Source organism: Leopardus geoffroyi, chromosome C1 (assembly GCF_018350155.1).
Source record: "Leopardus geoffroyi isolate Oge1 chromosome C1, O.geoffroyi_Oge1_pat1.0, whole genome shotgun sequence".
NCBI classification, from domain to species: Eukaryota; Metazoa; Chordata; class Mammalia; order Carnivora; family Felidae; genus Leopardus; species Leopardus geoffroyi.
The window spans coordinates 218694732-218716851 of NC_059328.1; the positions used below are offsets into that span (position 1 = coordinate 218694732).

Consider the following 22120-nt stretch of genomic DNA (forward strand, 5'->3'; position numbering starts at 1 on the left):
TAATTTCTACAAGTAATGAGGTTACTTGAGAGGGAAATCATTAATAGTCAAGGACCTCAACAGATCCTTAGTGTGGCAGAGCAAACCCTCCCAGCCCCAGCCCCTGTCCACCTCTTCCACAGGATCCTACCTCACACCACACACCCCATCCCTGAAGAAGAACTTACAGTTTGAACTTGTTAAGGTTCTTCTGGATCAATCTGGATGTACTTAAGCAAACTGGAGGCGTGCTGAAATCCAAGCAAGCGCTAAAGATGCAGAACTCAGGAGGGGCAAGCACCAGGCAGCTCTTGGAGAGGGAAGGACTTCAGAAGCCATGTCATGTACTCTGGGTTTCAGAGTCATGTGGAAGACAACCTGGGTCCCCAGGAGGACAAATGGCCAGGGATGGGGAAAGCGTACTTCAGGGAAGGCCCCGCCAGAGAGTGAACGAAGCAGGGTCAGTCTCTCTGGCAATCAGCCTCAGCATAATCCAGTCGGCATGGCCTGGAGTGGAACCCACGTGCCACCGAGCACAAGAGATGATCCCGAGGCTTTTGGTACAAGCACGTTTTATTTTATTAGGAAGGAACCCTGCTGAGTACACCAAACTCTTGGTTTTATGGGGATTACCGCTGAGGAAACATAAAAAATAGGCCTTTACTTTATAAAAGAACGCATTTTAAAGTTTTAAGCAAATAGAGGGGGCCGGTACCTGGAAACAGCGAGTCACAAAGGGGCTTCGTGGATTAATGCAGCTTGAGGAATGTGGCCTCAAATCAGGAGTTGTAAAAAGCGCATTATAAAATGTAAGTGTTCTGATGAATCCAGTGGCCTAAGTGCAAAGGCTTTCAGGGACCAGCCAGGAAATCAAAGTGAGCAAAGTGGGCCAGGGATGATGGAAGAGGGAGCAGCGGAGGCCGTGGCGGACAGGAGAGGGCATGATCGAGCTGGATGCGCTCCATTCACCTGCTGCAGTGGGGAAATGCAGGCCCAGCGCTGCTGGGTCTCCACTTTCAAAGAGAGGTTGGAGATTGGGGATTTTTATGAGAATTTTCCAGATTTCTCAGTGTGAGTGACTGACTCAAAAGTTGTCAAGCAATGGGAGAACCGCCCGTGGCATGTCACAGACTGAAGCCCACCCCTGGCCGTGCAGCCTCCAGCCCCACTGAGAGAGACTCGAATGCACATCTGTGGGGGCCACCCTGCCCCTCGTTCTTCTCTCAGCATGGAGAAAGGGCCGTGTAACCAGGCTCAGGGAGAAACGGGGAACCGAGAAAGTCACCTGCCTCTTCCTCCTGAAAGATGAAAATGTTACTTAAGGAGGGTCCTTTTGTTTCAGTAATGCATCATTATGAAAATGTTCAAACATACAGGAAGGGTGAAAGAATATTACAGCGAATGTCCATATCTCCACCACCTAGGTTCCGCCATTAATAATTCGCGGTATTTGCTTTATCGCGTACCCACCCGTCTATCCGTCCCTCCAGCCACCATCTACATAGACTCGTAATGAGGCTCCAGGCAGATTAGCAGGGATGAGGTCTTGGAAGATGTCCCGGCTCCTTTCAGATTCGTATCCTGACTTTTCCTTCCTCTGCTCTGATTTAAGGGAAATAGGATTCCCAGGCCCTGTCGTCTTCTAGCTTGTGGGTGCAGGCGGAGACACTGGTAGAGGCCGACAGGCAGGAGAGGGATTTGGGCGTTTCTACTTCCCTCTCTCTGTTTTAGGTGGCCCCAACTGCACTAGAAGGGACCCGCCAGTCATCCTCCTGGGGTCTCGTCTCCTACCTGACATGGCTGAAGTGACTCCAGCATCTATCAGGTGGCCGGAGATCCTGGGCTCCAGAAACACCTCCTCCTCCTCCCTTTGACCCTCTAGTCCTAGAGGGGACCGTGACTTCCTGCTCTTGTCGATGTCTTGATTGCCTTACCATTCTGTATTTCACCCTTACCTCCCTCCATCACCATGGAAACACTTCCCTGCATCGCGTCCTCTATCTGAAATCAGCAACGTGGATTCTATTGTCCTGATTGGATCCAGGCTGAAACAAGAGGTTAGTACATCTGTGACCCTCGGTCTTCCGGGAGGCACAGGCCACGACACGAGATCCTTGTTGTGGACAACACCTGTGAAAGAAGGAGGGGAGGGGGCTGTAGAGGAGGAGACAGCCTCAGAACCACCATGATGGAGGCTATCTGACACCAGCCAGGAGGAAGAGGGTCGCATGGACCAGCCCTCAGAAGGTCCTGCGGGGGTAGGAAGGACCAGCCTCTATCCTCCACTGTGCCCAGAGCCTGCCAGGAGCTGCTGACAAGGAGAAGCCTTGGCCCACACACCCCTTCAGGGTCCTAAAGGTGTTGCAGCTGGAGGCTTCCCCACAAACTCACCCACTTTCCAGAAAGTTCTTCCTTGAAGGGAGAGCCAAGTGGTATGGCTCCATATCCACAACAGCAAGCCCCTCCTCTGGTTTTTAAATTTTTTTTAATGTTTATTCATTTTTGAGAGAGGGAGAGACAGAGCATGAACAGGGGAGGGGGGAGAGAGAGAGAGAGAGAGAGACGGAATCTGAAGCAGGCTCCGAGTTGTCAGCACAGAGCCTGACGCGGGGCTCGAACCCACAGGTCATGAGATCATGACCTGAGCCGAAGTGAGATGCTTAACCCACTGAGCCGCCCAGGTGCCCCTCCATGGGGACTTTTAAGTTAGCCATTAATCACATGGGTCATGGTGGATGGAATGGTTGGGGCCCAGCTGAAATCAGTTAAACGCAGAGAAATGTTTAAGAGATAAGTCGCATCCGGTTGTCAACTGGGACACGAGAAGCTGTGCTCTCAAACTGACGACCAGACCCAGCTCTAGCCGCTGGACTGAAACACTCCCGCTCACTTAACACCTTTGTCATCAGTTCTAATTCATAGCCAATAAAATGCGCTCCTTTAAACGCACATGTCAGTGATTTTTGACGAATGTATACACCTATGTATATGAAGAGTACATCTTGATGAATTACAACGTAGCCACCACCTCAATGAGGATATAAAACGTTTCCATCACCTCCAAAAGGGCCCCCTGTGCCTCTTATTAGTCAACCTCCACCCTCAGCACCAGACAACTGCTTACCCAAACCAAATCGGATTTCTCTACTCCAGAGTTTCCTATCAATGGAAGCTGATTCTACCCTGTTCGCTTTTTTCATTCAGCATAATGTCTTTGAGAGTCACTCAGATTGCTCTGCGTATCATCGGTTTGTCATTTTTACTGAGGATATGCTAGCATTCCCTTTCACGAATTACCCCACTTTGTGTACCCAGCCACCTGTTGGCAGATGTTTGCACTATTTCCGGTTGTAGACAACGATGTCCTGCCCTGCTGTCACCAGGTTTCATTTCTCTGCAACTCGTTCATTGTTTTAATATTTTCCTTTTGGGTAATGGTAGAATCACATGTAGCTGTTAAGAAATACTACAAAGAGACCCAAATGTCCTTTACCCAGCTTCCATCAAAGGCAGCATCTTGTATGACGATAGAACAGTACCAAGACCAAGAAAGTGATCTTGCTACAATTCGTCGACCTTATTCAGATTTACCAGTTACGTATGTACTCATGTGTGTGTGCGTGTGTGTGAGCGTGTGTTTAGTTCTGTGCAACTTTATCACACGTACAGATTCGTGTGACCCCCATGACGCTGAGGAGGCAGACCAGTGCCATCACAGGATCCCTTTTGTAGCCACAGCCTCCTCCCTGTCCCCCTCCATAACCTGGCAACCACTCGTCTATCCGCTGCTATAAATTTATCGCAGCAATGCTATTTACATGGAATCATGCAATTTGATGTTTGGAGGCTAACTTTTTTCATGCAGCATAATTCCCTTAAGACCTACCCCAGGTCTTTATGTGTATCAATGGCTTTTGCCTTCTTATTGCTGGGAAGCATTTCAAGATATCAACGCATGAGTTGGTTTAACATTTCACCCCCTGAAGGACACTGAGTTATTCCCAGCTTAGGACTAATACAAATAAGGCTTCTATGAACGTTTGTATACAGATTTTTTGTGTGAACATGAGTTTTCCAATTTCTGGAAGAAATACCCAATGGTGCAATTGCAGGGCTACATGGTAAGGGCATGTTTAGTCTTATAGATAGATACTGCTGTATTCTTTTCCAGAGGGGTTACACCCTCTTACATCTCTGCGAGCAAGCTTAAGTGGCCTAGTTGTTCCTCATCCCTGCCAGCATTTGATGATACCACAATTTTTTGTTTTAGCTATTCTTACAGGTAGAAATATGTCATTTGTGGTTTTCTTTTGCATTCGCCTCATGACTAATGCTGAGCATCTTTTCACGTGCTCATTTACTATCTGTGTGTCCTGTTTGGTGACATGTCTGTTCATGCCTTTAACCCATTTTCTAATTGGATTGTTTGGGTTTTAGTTTGTTTCACTGTTGACTTTTAAGAGTTCTTTATATATTCTAGATACTAATCCTTTGTTGCAAGTATGTTCCCCCGGTGGGTTGCTTTTCTTTTTAGCCTCTTAACAGATTCTTTCACAGAGCAAGAGTTTTTAGTTTTGATGCAGTCCCATTTATCCCAATTATCCATTTTTTTCTTGTTTTTCTATCCTTTTTTTTCTGTTTTTAATATTTATTTATTCTGAGAGAGAAGGAGAGCTAGCAAGCATGCGAGTTGGGGGACGGGCAGAGAGAGAGAGAATCCCAAGCAGGCTCTGCACTGTGAGCACAGAATCTGACATGAGGCTTGATCCCACAAATCATGAGATCATGACCTGAGCTGAAGCCAAGAGTCAAACACTTAACTGACTGAGCCACCCAGGTGCCCCCCTTTCCTTCCTTTCTTTTGGTGTCAAGTCAAACAACTAACTCTTCACTTAGGCCTGGTTTAAAATATTTTTTTCATAAACATTTAGTCATTTTATATTTTACATTTAAGTCTGTGATTCATTTTGAGTTGAGTTTCGTGTAACACGTGAGATTTAGGTTGAAGATCATCTCTTTGCCCACAGATGTCCATTGGCTTTCACTCCATTTGTTGCAAAGGCTCGCCTTCCCTCATTGGGCTGCTCTCACACCTTTGACAAGTATCAGTTGGGCATACGTGTGTGGATCTATTTCTGGGTTCTCCATTTGTTCTGTTGACCTGTGAGTCTTTCCCTGTGGCAATTTCATACAGTCTTGATTACCGTAGCTATATCATGACCCTAACATCATAACCCATTCTTTAAAACAATAATAAATTTGAACTAAATTTCTCTTTAACTTCTTTCACATACTTTGAGGATCTCACTGGAGATGGGACACAAGTGAGAGTCAGGAAAGTAACACAGAAGGTCCTGAGCTAAGCCAATTCTTGAGCAAGGAGGAGGATGGGAAAGGCTCAGCAGGATTCCCACTCCCACGGGGTGGTGGTGGAGTAGGGCTTTAGTCACATGGCACTGGAGATTGGCACACAGGGCAGGAAGTTTTGGTAAAGGTCCTGCCATGGGGCTAGACCAACCCCAAGACACAGGGCACTTAAAGGAATTATACCAGAGGGATGCTCAGCGCCACATTTTTGCGCACGTGGAGCCATTACTGGAGGCTACTTATTGGTAACCCCAAGACTCTGTGTCTGAGGCATCTTTCCTGAAAATAGGAGCCTCAATCCACAAGGGGCAGGGAACTGATAGATAAAACCTCATCCTCCTCAACCCAGGATGGAATAACTCAGAGCTATGGTCTCTCCTGCCTTCCCGTCTCCAGGCAGGCATGGGCTCCAGCTGCCCATGGGGGCAACCATCTTGATCATATACTCTTTCACCTCAATTCCTTGTCCTACATTTCCCACTCACCCTGCAGGTGCTTCCCTGGGGTGGCTTCTGAAAATAAATTATTTGCATCAAATGTGCTCAGGGTCTCCTTCTAGGGGACACAAACCAAGACAGGGGCCCAGGGCTGACTTTGAGCTGGTTGCCCTTGGCCTACAGTTTGTGTTGGTGCCATATTGCTGTCACTGCATGTCTGGATTCTTATAAACCAGCTGTTCCCTAAAAATTCCCATTCTTGTGTGATGAAACCTCCTGTCTCAACTAACAGCAACCTGCATCCGAGGTATTTTAACCTGGAGACTTGGGGAGGGGGGCAATTATTTGAATGCTGTACTTTATTCTTAGCTTATAAAAAGGAGTAGTGATGTGGGACTGAAATTGTCGCCCCAAAATTTGTATGCTGAGCCCTAATCACTCTCCTCAGCATGACTATATTTGGATATTGGACTTACAGGGAGGTCCCTAAATTTTAATGAGGTCGTCAGGGTAGGGGCTCTGATCTAATAGGATTGGTGTCCCTATGAGAAGAAAGAGACCACAGATCTCTCTCTCTCTCTTTCTCTCTCTCTCTCTCTCTCTCTCTCACACACACACACACACACACACACACAGAGTGAGGTAAGGCCACGTGAAGGCTATGTGAGGACACAGCAAGAAGGCAACCATCTGAAGCCAGGAAGGAAATTCTCTCCAAGAATCAACCAAGACCTTGGTTTTGGACTTCTGGCCTCCAAAACTATTCAAAAAGAGATTTCTGCTGTTTGAGCCACTCAGCCTATGCTCTTTTGTTATAGCAGCCCAAGCAGGCTAATACAAGTAGTAGATAGATGGGGGGGGGGGGTGGAGACAGGGAGTGATGGGGGAGGGAAGGAAGGAAGGAGACAAGGAAGCTAGTTCATACTAGTGAAGAGTCTCCTTAACTCAAAACAACTGAGACCATGGGGGGAAATCTTTAGAAAGGCCAGAAGCGGGGAGTCAGCTTTGATCAACACTCATGGTACCAAAGGAAAGGAACCAAAGTAAACGACACATTAGAGTACTAGAAATGCTTCCCACGAGATCTGAAAGAGGCATGACTATGGAATTCTGTCATCTTCTCTGGGTCTTATGGAACCAACTCGTCTCCACAAGTAAGCTTCTGCTCAGCTCCCGGCCCCCCTTGTCTGACGGTGGCAGAGGGCACGAGTGCCCAAATCCGAGCAGCACTGGGGACAGAGCCGCCCCGGCTGCCCCACCAGGGCTCTGCACTCGTGTGCAGGGACACACAGACGCACCTGAGGGGCTCTCACCACCTGACTGGGGAAGCTCTCCCAAGAGGCTCGCTTCCCAGGCTGGCAAACGTGGTTCCAGATTTGACACAGGGGATGTTTTTGGCCGAACCGCTGCTGACTCTAGCATCCAGACGTCTGAAATCGTTCTGCCTGGGAAATCAAGCAGAGACGTTGTAAGATTCCAAAGACCAGCAACTTGAAACTGGACACCTAAAGACGTGGCAAGCCATTTAGCAAAAGAACCTAAACGTTAAAGCACTAAAGCATGCCCTTTAGGTCTGCTCAGGAGAAGTCTGCCTTCTTCTAGGCGCCTCAGACCCTAACGGAGACCAGATGGGCAGGCTCACAGCCACCCAAGCTCCTCACAGTGGGTGGGGAGGGTTGCTTAGGCTCACTGTGGGCTCCGGGTCGGGGCAGATGGGCTCGTCACGCCGATGGGGGTATGCTGCAGGGCTGGTGTTGAGGCCCGAGTATGTGTGGTCTCTCTTGACCTGTGCTCACCATCCCGAGCACCCCCCCACCCGACCCGGGGCTCCAGGCGTGCAGGGTCAGCCTCAATAACCCACTCCGGCCAATGGAGGGCAGCAGAGGGCAGCAGAAACCAGCCTGCTGTTCGGGCACCAGGGAGCCTGTCCCTAAAGGGTGGGGGCTGAGAGGGCCCAGGCCCAGAAGGAAGCTCTCCCGGGATCCCAGCCCGGTGAAGCTGTTGGACAGAGGCGGACAGAGTCATCGGGCTCCTGCGGCACGGGCCCTTGGGGACGCTGGTTCTTTCCTCCATTCTGGGAGGAGCCACTGGCTGGCTTAGACGTCAGGGTCAGACCTGTGTGCTGCTCTCCCTCCCGAGCTCCTGAAGGGTGGTGCTCCTGCTACGTGCACCTGCTACGTGCCAAGGCCAGAGCTGGCGCCAGCCTGAGGCGGAGAGAAGACCCGCATGGGGGCTCAGCACTGCAGGCCCAATGTCTGAGCGTGTGGCAAGGACGGGGTGCAAAGCGGGGCTCGGACGGAGCCCCGGAGCACCAGGCCACGCAGCTGAAGGACTCAGGGCCCCAGGGAACAGGGAAGGCTAATGAGGAGGTGTGCGTGCCAGAAGCTCCCTAGCAGAGAGGTGAGTCATTTGGCTGCAGGGATGAGTAAGGGCAGCACTGGGAATCTCTCTAGGGGGTATGTTCCAGGCCCCGGGTGCTGGGGCCGGGTCAGGCTGTGGTGGGAGAGCGGAAGGAGGGTCTTGGAGGGAAGGGTATTAGAGAGGCAGACGTGGAGTCCTGATGCCTGATGGAGCCCAGGGTGACTCCCACCCAGGGGCCTGGCCCGATCATCACCAAATTCGGGATCAGTAGAGTTGCCTTTAGCCATCAACTTTCCAAGGATCACCGAGGCCCGGAGGCCATGCTCGCTCCGAGACAGGCCTGAGTGGGAACCCCAGCTCCACCCACACTGCCTAGTGGCCTCTGGAAAGTCACTTAACTGGCACTCATCCTGTCCGAGCCTCAGTTTCTTGACCCATAAAATGGGGCTGTGTTTAGCAGGGCTTACCCCCCGCAGGAGTGCTGTGGGGACTGAGATTATGTAAGTGACACTAAGCACAGGGCCGTGCGTGGTTTAAAGGCTCAGAGTCTGGGAGCCACTGAACATCACATGGCCGTCACTTGATGTGTAGCAGGAGCAAGTGACCGTCAGCTGGGCCCGGGGCAGGCCCTGGAGGCTGCTCCCAGAGTGACTGCCCGGGAGCTCACGTGGCCAGGCTGGTCAGGTGCCTGGGATTCAGGCAGCAACCTCTCAGTTCACCAGCCGCTGCTCATGAGGGCCCCCGAGGATCCGGGGGGGACCGAGAGGGTTGCTGGAACTCAGAGGCCCAGGGCCACGTGGGGCGATCTTGTGCAGGACCCCCGTCTGCCCCTCCGGAGGCCCTCCCACCCCCTGCATCCTGCCGTGTGTCCCAGACTCTGACCTCTGCTGCCCACACGCGCTGAGGCCCTGCCTTCTGGCTTCCGCGTGGGCTCAGCCGAGGACGGGCGCCAGCCGGGACCCGGAGCGCGGGGAGCCAGGCCGTGGTCCTTACCCCCCTGCCTCCCCGCTCATGGCCCTCGCTGTGCCCTACCCCACAGTGCTGCAGGCACAGCGGCTCTGCCAGCCACGTCCGGAAACCACTCCCTCCTCTGTCCCTTAAGGCCTAAGGTGGCAAATGGCTTTCTCTGTAACCGGCTCCAGGAGCAAGTCAGCCTCCCTCCCTGGTTCCCTTAACTCCGCCCACACCTCTGCCTGGAGAGGGGGTGGTGCCCTGCCCAGCCCCTGGCCGGCAGGGAGAAGGCACTCAGGGAGGCCCCTGGGGTGCACAGCCTGGAGCCCCCGTGAGGCCAGGATAAGAGAGCCCGGGCTTTGTGCTCAGGCCGGGAGCCCTTAGGTTACCAAGTCCTGCAGGGGAGACCAGACAGCACAAAACCCAGGGTGTGGGGACAGAGGTCCCAGAGCCGCCCCGGCTCAGACTTGCTGTGGGTTAGTTAGGCTGAGTGACGACACCAGAGGACACACACCCACCAGGGAAGCCCCCGCAGGTAGGAGATGCTGGGCGTGATCGGGCAGCGAGAAGGAGCCCTTCCCAGAGTCTGTACGGAGCCCTCGCTCAGTAGAGCGGAGCCTGGAGCCCGGGACACGTGTTCCAACAGCCACAGTGGTCCGGCCCCACGCCAGAAACCACACAACCCATGACATGACTAACCTGCCAACAGAGACAGCCAGCTTCCCATTGTTTCCTGGGAAATGGCAAGCCCAGATCCCACGCCTTCACATCCTGAGAATTAGAAATAGCGTCTCGCCCCTTCTCCCCTCCAGCCCCCACCCCCGCCGGGGCCACCCGCCCACTCACTGTCCCCCGCCCTACAGCTGTGGCCAGATGGGATGCCCCTCCAGGGTCTGCCCCATGGAGGGAGGCAGGGACTGGGCCTCCCCGGGTGGGGGGTGGTTCGGGTCAGAAAGGGAGTCCTTGGAGGTTGGGTCTTCCTAGAAGTAGCGGCTAATTGGTGTTGGGAAAGAGGATACAGCTCTGAATGGAACAGCCCCAGGCAGCTGTGGGTGGGTCCCTGGAGGCATCTGCAGGCCTCGAGGTCCTGGGGCTGTGAAGGCACTGGGCCGGGGATCTTGACCCTGTACTTGAGGACAGAGGGAAATCCCAGAAGGCCCATTCCCCCGCCCCCACCCTCTGAAGGCCCAGGACTCCCTTAGCTGCACTCCGGGATCAAAAAGTCAAGTGATGCAAGGGGTTGATGGAGTTAGCAGCAGGTCCCAGACGACAGCCTGCTGAAAAGTGACTCCGAGGGGCCAAGTCAAGGGGACTTAGACCACCAACCAGCTAGGCAGGGGCACCGGGAGATGAGACTTTTTTTAATTTGCTATTAAAAACAAAACAGAACGAAACAAAAAAGCATTCAAGTAACTACTGTGGATAAAAACACTTGGCTTGGGGGCACCTGGGTGGCTCAGTCAGTAAAGCGTCCGACTTCGGCTCAGGTCATGATCTCACGGTTCGTGAGTTCGAGCCCCACATCAGGCTCTGTGCTGACAGCTCAGAGTCTGGAACCTGCTTCCCATTCTGTGTCTCCCTCTCTCTGCACCCCGTCCCCCTCGTGATCTCTCTCTCTGTCTCTGTCTCTCAAAAATAAATAAACATTTAAAAAAAAAGCCACTTGGCTGGAGGGCCCAGAGCTAAATTTCCATAACTTATCTATAGTCTGGTTTTATTTTGTTTTTGTTTTTTTAACGTTTATTTATTTTTGAGACAGAGAGAGACAGAGCATGAACAGGGGAGGGGCAGAGAGAGAGGGAGACACAGAATCTGAAACAGGCTCCAGGCTCTGAGCTGTCAGCACAGAGCCCGACACGGGGCTCGAACTCACGGACCGTGAGATCGTGACCTGAGCCGAAGTCGGACGCTTAACCGACAAAGCCACCCAGGCGCCCCAGTCTGGTTTTATTTTGAATCACACGATTGGGAGGGAGGAAGAGTAGGGCCATCTAATATGTCCACTATTCTGGGTTTACAGGTCCTAGTCGCCACTGATCCCCCATAATAGTGTGGCTTGTGACGAGAGTCTCCCAGTAAAAGGGCATGAGGCTGGGGGCCCTGTGTTCCAAGGAGTCAGGGCCCCCGGGAGTCCACAAGGAAGGACTGGAGAGCAGAGGGCCAGCATTCCGGGGTTTCTCTGTTGCTGCCGGGCTCCTCCAGGGGCGGGGGCCACAGGGGCCACATGCAGCCCCACCCAAGGGGTAGATGTGCGACGGTGGGGCGGGCGCCTGCATGCTTGTGAGGGGCTCACCCTCCAGCAGAAACCACATCCCTGCCTTTAATTGTGCATTGAAGTTAAACTCCCTGGAAGCTTGATGGCCTTGCGGAAAGCCTTGAGGCCCCAGCCAGGCCTGGATTGGGGGAGGGTATCTGGAGGGGGCGGAGGGTACAGGGGAGGGAGTTGGGCTAGTGAGAGAAGGCATCCACACTGCATTGGAAATCTCATCGCTCAGCACCGGGCCCTCATTCCAGCCGCAGGGGGACCCATCCACGCTGCACAGAATTCTGTTGAAGGCTCGCCTGTGCCCTCTGAGCCCAGACGCCAGAGCTGGGGAAAGAGTCCCAGGGTTAAATGTGGGCAAGCTGAGGCCACCGCGGGCAGGAGTGTGGGCCCCCACGCCAGCTGGCCTTAGGAGGATGACGGCCCCGCCCCTTTAGAGCAGGGCTCCGTCTGTCCCTCCCCAAGCTGCCATCCGGGGCAGGAGGCTGTGTGCCAGTCCTGCCGCTGTTGGGGATCAGCCCTGGAGGATGCCTCCAGCCCTCAGCAAAGACAGACCCACGGTGAGAACGCAGGAAGGAGAGGCAGGGAGGACAGACATCCCCGTGTGATGAGCACCGTCCTAAGGGTCTTTAAAATCCTCGAATGGAACCAGGTGCCAGGAAGGTAGGGCAGGTGCATTCCTGCTCCACCTGGTAAGTACTGTGCATCTTAGACAACGCCCGCCCCTCCATTTAGTGCCCTCTCACATGGGGACAGCTCTGGTACCTTCCTCGTGGGAGGCTGTGCGTATGGACCGTGACCACGGGGGTAAATCCTACAGAGGGGCGCCTGGCACTCAATGAACCGACCCCAGCCTTGCAGCACAGTGAGGCTGACAGTCTCCTCCGAGATGACACAGCTAGGGTGACACCCAGTCTCCCAATTCGGACTGTTGGTGCTTTTATAGACCGATGATTTGTAATCGACTGTCCTCGATGTGAAATGAAAGCATTTCTCTGACACCGATTTATGAAGCATGTTTACGACAGCTGCCTTCAACTCCTCGTCAGGTCCTTCCGACCTCGGATTCATCTACGTACTCCCACCTGCTGTCCTTGCCCGTCCCAGAGGCATCCCTGGGTCTCGGTATGGTGGGGATTTCGTGCAGTGTCCTAGACATTCTGGTTATCGTGTTAGGAGACTTGATCCCAACGAAATGTATTTCAGCAGATAATCGCCCGGCTTCCGTTGAGGTCGAACTTGCGGGCGTCAGCTCCAAGGACGGCTTAGTTTTTGGAACACACGCTGTGTCATTTAGGTCCGCTTCATTCTTCCCGTGCTGCTGGGGCTGCGGCTCCGCCCCTGCAGATGTGGTCCCCGGGGGCAGAGGTCACTGGGCCCGGGTGTCCTCACATCACCAGGCGGAGGGCAGTGAGACACATGGCTCCCGCGGCGGCAGGCAGGCGGGCCCCCGGGGGTCCGGCTGTGGAGGGGCCGGGACAGTCGCGGCTGCTCCCAGATTGGCCGGCCTGCTGCAGCCCGGTGGCTGAGCGGGGCTGGGGCTGTTCACTGAGTCTCTGTTGGGTTCCCCTTTCCCAGCCTCTTGGCCAGAGAAAGTAGGCTTTTTGAGATTTTCTTTTCATCTCTGCCTGTTGGAGGTTCTGACTACAGGTCTTTCTGGCACCCAGATAAAATGAAAACCCAGCGAACATCATTCCTCGGGCCCCGAGATCTCCGGCCTCCACCTTCTTGCAGCCTATGCTTTGTCCACGGTGAAGTCAAATCATTTTCAGGGGGTCAGGTTATTTTTAGAATAGAGGAACCGGGGAAAGGAAGTCCAGCATCATTTTTCCAGAATCAAAATCCTAAGTCCTTTATGACTACACGTTCCAAATCTTCTCCCACCTGGTCCCACTAAATACCCCCAAATACACACTAAATACCCCCAAATAGTTCCATGGGGCTGGCTGGTCTTCTCAGGGGATGGTTCCGGATAAAGGGCTCATCGTCAGTCGGATAAAGTAAGATCGGCCTTGGCGAGAGGAAGCCCGTGCTGCTGGACCCACGGTGCAGACCTCCAGGTGACCAGGGACAGAGGCTGGCCTCTGACGGAGGATGAGTCCCCAGCACACCCACTGGCTCAGCGTCTCCTCTGCAGGGGACGGCCTCTGGTGAGCACTGATCTGAGATAAAAACGCAAACGTGGTGCCCACTCCCATCTTGGATCTTGGGAGAGACACGTGGCTCCTCGTCTCGGATCTTCCCATCTTCCTTCCTCTGGTTCCCTGACCAACCAGAGAGGCTCGCACCACTGCCCGGACCTGCTCAGCACCCTCCCGTGCTCGCAGCCCGGCTCAAACCTGTCAGCCTTCCAGGTCACTTGCTAACTGGACTGGAGCCCTATTCCCACGTGAGGCATCTGCTGCCTCCAAAATCCAGAGTTGCGTCTAATGCTTGTGTCTCTGTGTCTGCCGTGGGGATGGCGAAGGGAATATCTTGCCATGACCGAGAAGGCATGTCCCAGCACGCTCTAGATCACTGGACCCCTAAAAATCCCCCCAAAGTTGTGCACCCCCGAGTCTTACAGGATTTGCTTCCAGTTCCCGATACTCATGTCCTACCCGGGCAGCCAGCCTCCCTGCCGCTCCCGATGTGCCAGGTCGAATTAGAAAAACATGAGTATGTGGGACAAGCATGCTCAAGGTTCCTGAGGATTCTGTGAAGACGCCGATCAGAGAGTTAGGATCGCCCCGAGACAGCAGAGAGGAGACACTACTTTCTTCCTATGTGAAAGCAAACTCACTCCGGATCCTCTTTCCTGATGACAGTGTGGAGGCTCCCTGATGAGTGTCGGCCCAGAGTCCGCATCCAGTCACCCTCCTAAGGCCAAGCATCTTCCTTCACCCAGTACACAGTTACTCTGCCAAACAGCCATAGGTCCCTCCGGGGGAAGGAATGTGGGATATTCACCGCATATATTGTAATGACCTTGCAAGGTCTGTCCTCCAGCGGCCCGACTTCTCCTTGGGTCAGCGGGCTCTGGGTCTGAAAACTAGTTTCGATCTAGAAACTGGAGGGGATTCTGATTTTTCATTGCAGCATCTGCTAGCAGCCTTCTGTTTTTACTAGTTCCTGGCTTCTTCCTCATAGACCAACCCAGCAGTGTCCTAGCTGGAGCCTCGTCTTTTGCGTCCCGAGGAATACCATGGTCTATTAGCCAGCCCCATAGATACCAATGGGCCAAGGGGCCATGGTCGCCTTTCTGGATTTTCTGCCATTATGGCAACTCTGCCCGCCTTGCCTCTGATGGTTGAGCACCTCCACCTAAACTCTGTTTGACGATCCTGGCACCCCTTGAGACTAGGGAGCGAAGTTCATGGCATAATCTACTGTCAACATGGACAGCATTGAGCACAGCCAGTACTGAGTTGCCCGGAAATGCAAAACCACTCCTCATAGGCGTGTTCCTTACTGTCTTGGCGAGAGAAGTGTCCTCGGGGCCTCCCGGGGAACATAGTCAAGTGATAGAGGCTTCAGCCTCACACGTTGGATTCCTTCCCGCATCTCTACTTCCCCAAACCCTCTCCGCTCTTTCTCAACACTCTAGAGAGACAGCCTCAGCACGACACCTTGCCTACAGCATCTGGATTACTCCCAAGTATGCCTGCTGGGAGGTCAGATCCTGAGACACGGCCACACTCTGCCAAATCAATAAACCCAGTTCATTATCTTCGAGTCTGCCCCACACATTGCTTCTGTCGCTCAGTGACATATACAAGCCGGGACCTGCGCTCCCATCCGCGAAGATGCCGTTTACGCCCCGAGCAGGAATTTTGTTTCCTCACTTGGGCTTCGCTGAGACCTGGCCCTCCTGGCCTAGAAGAAAGAAGGACAGACGGGGACAGGTCTTGAGAATGGCATCCTGTTGTCAGGTGAAGCTGATGTCCAGGCACCAACTGGACCAGAGGCTGTTTCTTCACGCTCAGAGCGTTCTGGGGAATCTGGGTGTTCAAACTCAGACTCATTCGCCCAAACGTCCCCGTCCCAGGACGCCACCACTGCCCTATGAAGGCCCTGGCTGCACCACAGAAAACCTATTCAGGGCATTCCCTCTGTAGCTGTGGCACACATTTGCCAGATACCGGTATCAGCTGTCCCGTGAAACCTGAATTTCAGAAAAAGAGCGAACATTTTAGTAAAAATAAGTATGTCTCGTGAAATATTTAGAACATACTTTTACTTGGGAAAAAAAACAACTGTTCGCTGTTAACCTAAAATTGAAATTTAACTAGGCAGCCCGAATTTAATCTGGAAACCCTCCACTGGCACCCTTACTATTAAAAGCTGGGTCTGATTATCAGCACAGGCTGCCCAAAGGTGTCAAGAGATACGGATTTCTTTCAACAGCATCCCCTGGAGGCCCTCTGGCTTTCCCAGTATGTCCTGAGAGACACCTGTACCTGCCATTTATTTCTCAGGTTTGCGTTAGGGTTAGGGTTAGGGTTAGGGTTAGGGTTAGAGTTAGGGTTAGGGTTAGGGTTAGGGTTAGGGTTAGGTTGCATTAGGTCTGTATTACAGTTTTTAAATGACTTTAAATACCCGAAAATTCTAATCGAGTGTCTCCGAAACCCTGAACTGCATTTACAAAACTAATTTCCGGGGTGCCTGAGTGGCTCAGTCAGTTGAGCGTCGGACTCTTGATTTCCGGTAGTCATGATCCCGGGGTCATGTGATTGAGCCCTGCTATCGGGCTCCGCACTAATGCGCAAAGATTGCTTGGGATTCTCTCTCTCTCTCTGTCTCTCTCAAAATAAATAAACATTAAAAAAATAATAATTATAATTTCAAAAGCAGTGACCTAGCCCACGCTCCTGGGCAGGGGGATCTGAGCCAGTTTGGAAGGTTAACTTGGGAAGGGTGGAGGACAAAAGGGAAGGCACAGAAGCAGGTGGGCATCAGGTTTCCACCCTGGACCGAAGGCACATCTGTGCTCCAAGAAACAAGTGTGCCCATCTGGGCTTGGGGGGCAGGAGCTCTAGGAGAGGGGGCTGGGCATTTGAACTGGCTTTGGGGTGCAGGTGGCTGGTTCACGTGAAGACGGGTGAGCATGGGCATAGGGGAGGGTGGGGCGAGGGTGAGTGGGCACAGGGTGGGCTGCAGAGTGGAGGGAGGACGGGGTGAGGGGCCGCGGCAGAAGCAAGAGGAGAATGTCGGCCCCTTCCCAGCAGACCCCTTTCCCCAGGAGGGCGCCGTGGGCACTGGGAGGTAGGGGCAGAGCTCTGTTTGGAAAACGCCCATCAGTCAAAGTTAACAACCAAGGCATCATCATCGGCAACGACACGGATGGAACTGGAGGGTATCATGCTAAGTGAAATAAGTCAGAGAAAGACAGATACCATTTGATTTCACTCACATGCCGAATTTAAGAAACTAAACAAATGAGCGCAGGGGGGAAAGAAGAGAGAGAGGCAAACCAAGAAACAGACTCTTAACCACACAGAACACCCTGCTGGTTGCCAGAGGGGAGATGTGGGGAGTCGGGGGGGGGGTGGGGATCAGGGAAACAGGTGCTGGGGATTAAGGAGTGCACCTGTTGTGATGAGCACCGGGTAACGTAGCAAAGTGTCGAATCACTACATTGCATACCTGAGACGGATATTACGCTGTAGGCTAACTCACCGGAATTTAAATAAAATCTTTCTTAAAAATCAAGGACATCACCAAAACATCATTCTGACTACTGGTTTATTCAACAAATAGTTCTCAAAGACCTACTGTGCACCAGGCACATCAGAGTGAGCATGCCGGTCCTAGTACCCTCAGAGACTGGAACAGGGGAGCCCAGACGTGAGCCAGGTCCCCACACACATGGCAGGTAAACTACACAGGGGTGGTTCTGCCGGAACATGCAGGGAATAAGGGCACCCCATGTGGGGAGGGCTGGACGCTCAGAAAATGCTTTTCAGAGGGAGGGGTGTTGAGCTAGGAATGAAAAAGGGAGAAAGACCAGACCAGGGGAGGGGAGGGGAGCCATCCAGGGCTGGAGCTCAGAGAGCAAAGGGGGGAGGGCGGGACAGCTCAGAGACAGCAAACAGGTGTGTCACAGAGGTCAGGGTCAGTGTGTGTCCCCAAATGTGGGGGGTGGGGGGCAGTCACGGGGCCCTGTGCGCTGAAGAGCTGACTGAAGCAGGGTCAGGTGACCCTGCCTCGAAGTGATTCCCTGCCCGGTCCCCACAACCACAGAGCCCAAAGAGTGCTTCCAAAAAATGGGATTTTCCCCAACTTCTCAGATTCGTAAAAGAAAAATGAAGTCATTCGGCACCTGATGAGAACATGTTTTCCTGTAACATACAGGTGGTTTCTTGGACATGGCTGGGGTTTGGGACCCTGTTTCTTTTTTTTTTTTTTTTTTTAATTTTTTTTTTTCAACGTTTATTTTTGGAATAGAGAGAGACAGAGCATGAACGGGGGAGGGGCAGAGAGAGAGGGAGACACAGAATCGGAAACAGGCTCCAGGCTCTGAGCCATCAGTTGGGACCCTGTTTCGTATGCGTTCAGCTTCCTGTAAGTTCACCTCCAAAATTCAGTTGCCTCTTGCTAACCCAATGCCGACCTGGCCCAGAGGATTTAGACAGGGGAGAGCGAGGGAAGGATTTTAACGGCTGCCTGCAGCGAGCTAGAGGACCTGGGAGAGGCTGTGGGTTGGGGACAGCCAGCCTTTCAGCACAAATCCTGGACCCTGCCACCTCAGAGATGCTGTAGGGTGCTCCCTTGTAGGCTGCGGACCTCCTTCCCCCTGGAGCCCCCTATCTGTGAGCAGAGATCAGGCTCAGCCCAAGCCCAGGCTTCAGCGAAACTTGCCTGTGTGGCTCTTGCCCTGGAGAGGCGGGGTCTCCCCAACTGTGAAATTCAAGGATCCTTTTCTGAAGGCCGTCTTCCATGTTGAGCTTCCTGCGGGAATGGCCCAGACCCTAATGCTTCCCTGCCTGTCATGACTGCCCCGACATCCCAGCAAAGGCAGGGTCTCCAGACAGCCACCCCTAAGACAAGGAGGTGGGGAGGAGGCCTCTACTGCCCTCTGGTGTCCACCCATCAACCAGATTGCAGAAGAGTCTGATGGCTCGGTGAGCAGCTCACTGCTAGAGAGGTAAGCTGTCCCTAACCCACTGTGTGACCTCAGGTATGCACCGCCCCTTCTCTGTCTCTAAGAGACAGAAAACACTAGTTCAGAAAGACACAGGCACCCCTAAGTTTACTGCAGCATTATCGACCATGGCCAAGTTACGGAAGCAGCCCAAGTGTCCATCAAGACTTGAGATGGATTTCTGCAAGGTGGTGTAGACAACGAGCCATAAAAAGGAATGACAGCTTGCCACTTGTGACAACACGGATGGACCTAGAGGGTATTATGCTAAGGGACATCAGTCAGACAGCACGACACAAATACCATGTGCTTTCGCTAGATGCAGAATTTAAACAGAACGGATGAGGCAGCAAAACAGGAACAGACTCACAAAGGCAGAGGACAAACTAGTTGTTGCCAGAGGGGAGGGGATAGGGAGATGGGCCAACGGGGGAAGGGGAGTGAGAGGTACAAAGGTCCAGTCAGGAAATAAGTTAGTCACGGGGATGGGGGTACAGTCACACTATTGTAATAGCCTTGTAGGGGGACAGGTGATAACTACACTTACGTGGCGAGCACAGCATCATGCATAGAATTGTGGAATCCCTGTGTCGTACACCTGAAACGAACAGGACATTGTTGGTCAACTCCGTCAATCGATCAATCAATGGACCAAGAGATAGGATCGAACCACAGAGCGCTGAGAAGGAGAAAGCCAGCCCCAAGCAAGTGAACAAGGAAGGATAGTCACAGGGGCAGGAGCAAAATGTCAGGGATCCAGAGGGTACCACCAAGGGCACGCTGGGAGCCCTGAGAAGCTGGGAAGGGGTGGGGGTGGGCGGAGTCCCAAAGGTGAGGCCCAGATAAGGCAAGAATGTTGGGTGAGGACAAACAACCGAGCCCCAAGATCCCGGTCAGAACTCACGAAGCGCCACTCTGAGCTCTCTCTCTTGGCTTCCCTGTCCTCTCCTGGTTTCCCCTAAATAGCTAAAGTAGGAAATCGAGGTATTCTCAACTGGATCCTACGCTCCAAAGGATATTATTGAGACGACTGGCGAAATTTGGAAGGGTTCTCATGAGGAGATACGGCAATGGATCACGATTTTGCCAGTTAGACCATTTTTGGAGGAAATTGCCCTTGTTTGTATAAAATACAGACTAAAGAAAAATCATGTCATCAACTCACAAATGGAGGGGAGGACATCTTTGTGCGATACTTGCAAATTTCTCTAATTTTGAGATTGTTTCTACAATTAAAAGTTTTTTTAATTGTAGAGTTTCCTTGTAAAAATTGCATACATCCTTTGACTCCACGATTCAATTCTGGGATTTTATTCTATAAATATATCGGTATAAGTATGTATGTACCATGATATGTATGTATGTACAATATTTTGTATCATTATAAATATGTCAATGATATGAAGTATTGTCTACAATATCTACATGACAGAATTTTTTTACATAGCAAAAAATCAAACATTGGCTGTCCATCAAGAGGAGAATGGTAAAATAATTACGATAAACTTATGCAATGAATACTCTGCAACAATTAAAAAGAATGAATTTGGGGGACACCTGGGTGGCTCGGTAGGTTGAGCATCCAACTTTGGCTCAGGCCATTATCTCACAGTTTGTGGGTTCAAGCCCCGCCTCGGATTCTGTGTGTGTGTCTCTCTCTGCCCCTCCGCGACTCGTACTCTGTCTTTCTCGGTCTCTCAAAAATGAATAAATGTTAAAAAAAATTTTTTTAAAGAATGAATTGGGTCTATAGCAGTAGCAGTTAATATTTACCAAATATTCACCATGTGGCAGGTGTCATCCAAGAGCTTTATGTATATTGATTCAGAACCACCAACTCTGTGGATCCGATTGCTATCCCCACCATGTAGACGGAGAAGTGAGCTCCCCGAGGGGGGTGGGGAATGACATGCCCAGGACATCACAGCTAGAAGGGAATACACCCAGTTGGGAGTCCAATCTTGCATTTGGATCCAGAGTCTATGTCCTTTCCCACAACCACAGTAATTCCGGAACAATACACAAGACACCATTAGCAATAATTGCCTTTGGGAAGCGGGGTCGGGAGCAGAAACAGGGGCAAATCTGACTTTTCATTTTATGCCGTTTATGTCCTTTACCACGACTCTTTATCATGTATCACCAAATATCACTACTGTGCATGTTTAAAAACCCACCCATTAAAATAAAGTATAAAAAATAACATTGAAAAAAACACCCTCCTGCCCTTAAGGAACTTACAGTCCCGATGCCAACTTTTAAAGGATTTACTCACTTTACAAGAAATAGCAAAATACGTGGCAAGGAAATGAAAAACGTAAGAACTGGCTCATGTGGGCTGTGGAAACTGGCTTATAAATTGCAATTATTTCCAGGGTTTGCACCCCCCCAAGCCCCCCCTCCCCCCCCCCCCCCACACACACAACAGCTGATGATGTTTGGGGAGGGTTCCTATCCTAACGGAGCCCAAGCGCCTGAAATACCCAAATTCACTTGCGGTGCTTCGTGGGCACAGCCAGGTAACCAACCACTCTAACCCGGGTCGCAATTTGTGGCTTCTGAAAACTCCTTACGAATCATACCTAATGTGACTTCCCAGTGTTCCTACAAGGTTTAGTTTCCTCTTCTGTATGGAGACGATAGTATCTGTTCACCTAACTGCATCCATTCTGTATCTATTACTCATCCTACCCCCATTTTGCAGATAAGGAAACTGAGTTTCAAAGGTACCTCCTGGCGCAGGGGGCGGTGTACTTTTCATTTCAGAATTTTTTAAGGATAAGAGAGACGGTAGAGGGGGGAGCGCTCTGATGCGCCCAACTCCGGAAGACAGCGGGAAGTTGGCAGCTTCCCTAATTGTCCCCGCGAGTTCCCAAGGACCGGCGGGGGCCGGGGCTGGTGGCGGCGCTTGGAACCGGAACTCGAAGCGCCCCTGAGCGCGCGCGCGGGGTCCTGGCGGGGAGGGTGCGGGGAGCTCGGAGGAGGGGTCCCCTCCACTGCGTCCTCCGAAGGCACCTCGTCTCGTCTGCGCGCCCCGTCTGCTGACTCCGCCCCCAGCCGCGGCTGTGCGACCCGCGGGACTGTCCTCGGTAGGCAAGCCCGGGGTGCGCTCCCCGCGCGGGGCTCCTGGCGCTGTGGGCTTCCCGGCCCAGCCGCGCCCCGAGGCCGGGTAGGATGGAGGGCGGCCAGCGGCACAGGACCCGCGCGACGAAGCCCAGGGCCCCCGGTCCCGCTTACCAGTTGGCATTCTCATTTATTAGGGGGTGGCTTTCGGTAAGGCTCTTTCCTGAGCCTCAGTTCGCCCACCGGTAAAGCCGGAGTAACTTGCGTTCGCCTGCAGCATTGGGATGGCAGTTCAAAGTCCCGCGCGCTCCGAGGGCGCGTTCAGACAAGCGGGTCGTGGCGCGGAGGGCCGGGCCGCCGCAGCCGCGTCGCCCCGGCAGAGTCGCCGCAACTCCCGGTATGGGCTCAACCCTCCCCCTCCCCGCCGCCACCTTTGTCCCGGAGGGTGGCTTGGGGCGCGGAGTCGGGGGCGAGCCTCTGCACCTGCGCCTTCAGCGCCTGCGCCCTTCGCGCGGCACCCGGAGGCGCACCCGGAGCTGGGCGGGGCGGGGCTCGGCCCTCGTGACCCAGGCGGGC

At 52.8% G+C, this 22120-nt stretch overlaps 1 long non-coding RNA gene across 1 annotated transcript; it reads right to left on the reverse strand.

Moving 5' to 3' along the window:
* Positions 1 to 538: 538 nt before the first annotated feature.
* Positions 539 to 22034, reverse strand: LOC123599687. Its single transcript, XR_006713263.1, has 3 exons — positions 21719 to 22034; positions 1935 to 2109; positions 539 to 1277 (listed from the first exon to the last, which is right to left on the reverse strand). It is a non-coding gene; the product is annotated as an uncharacterized LOC123599687 (long non-coding RNA).
* Positions 22035 to 22120: the final 86 nt, after the last annotated feature.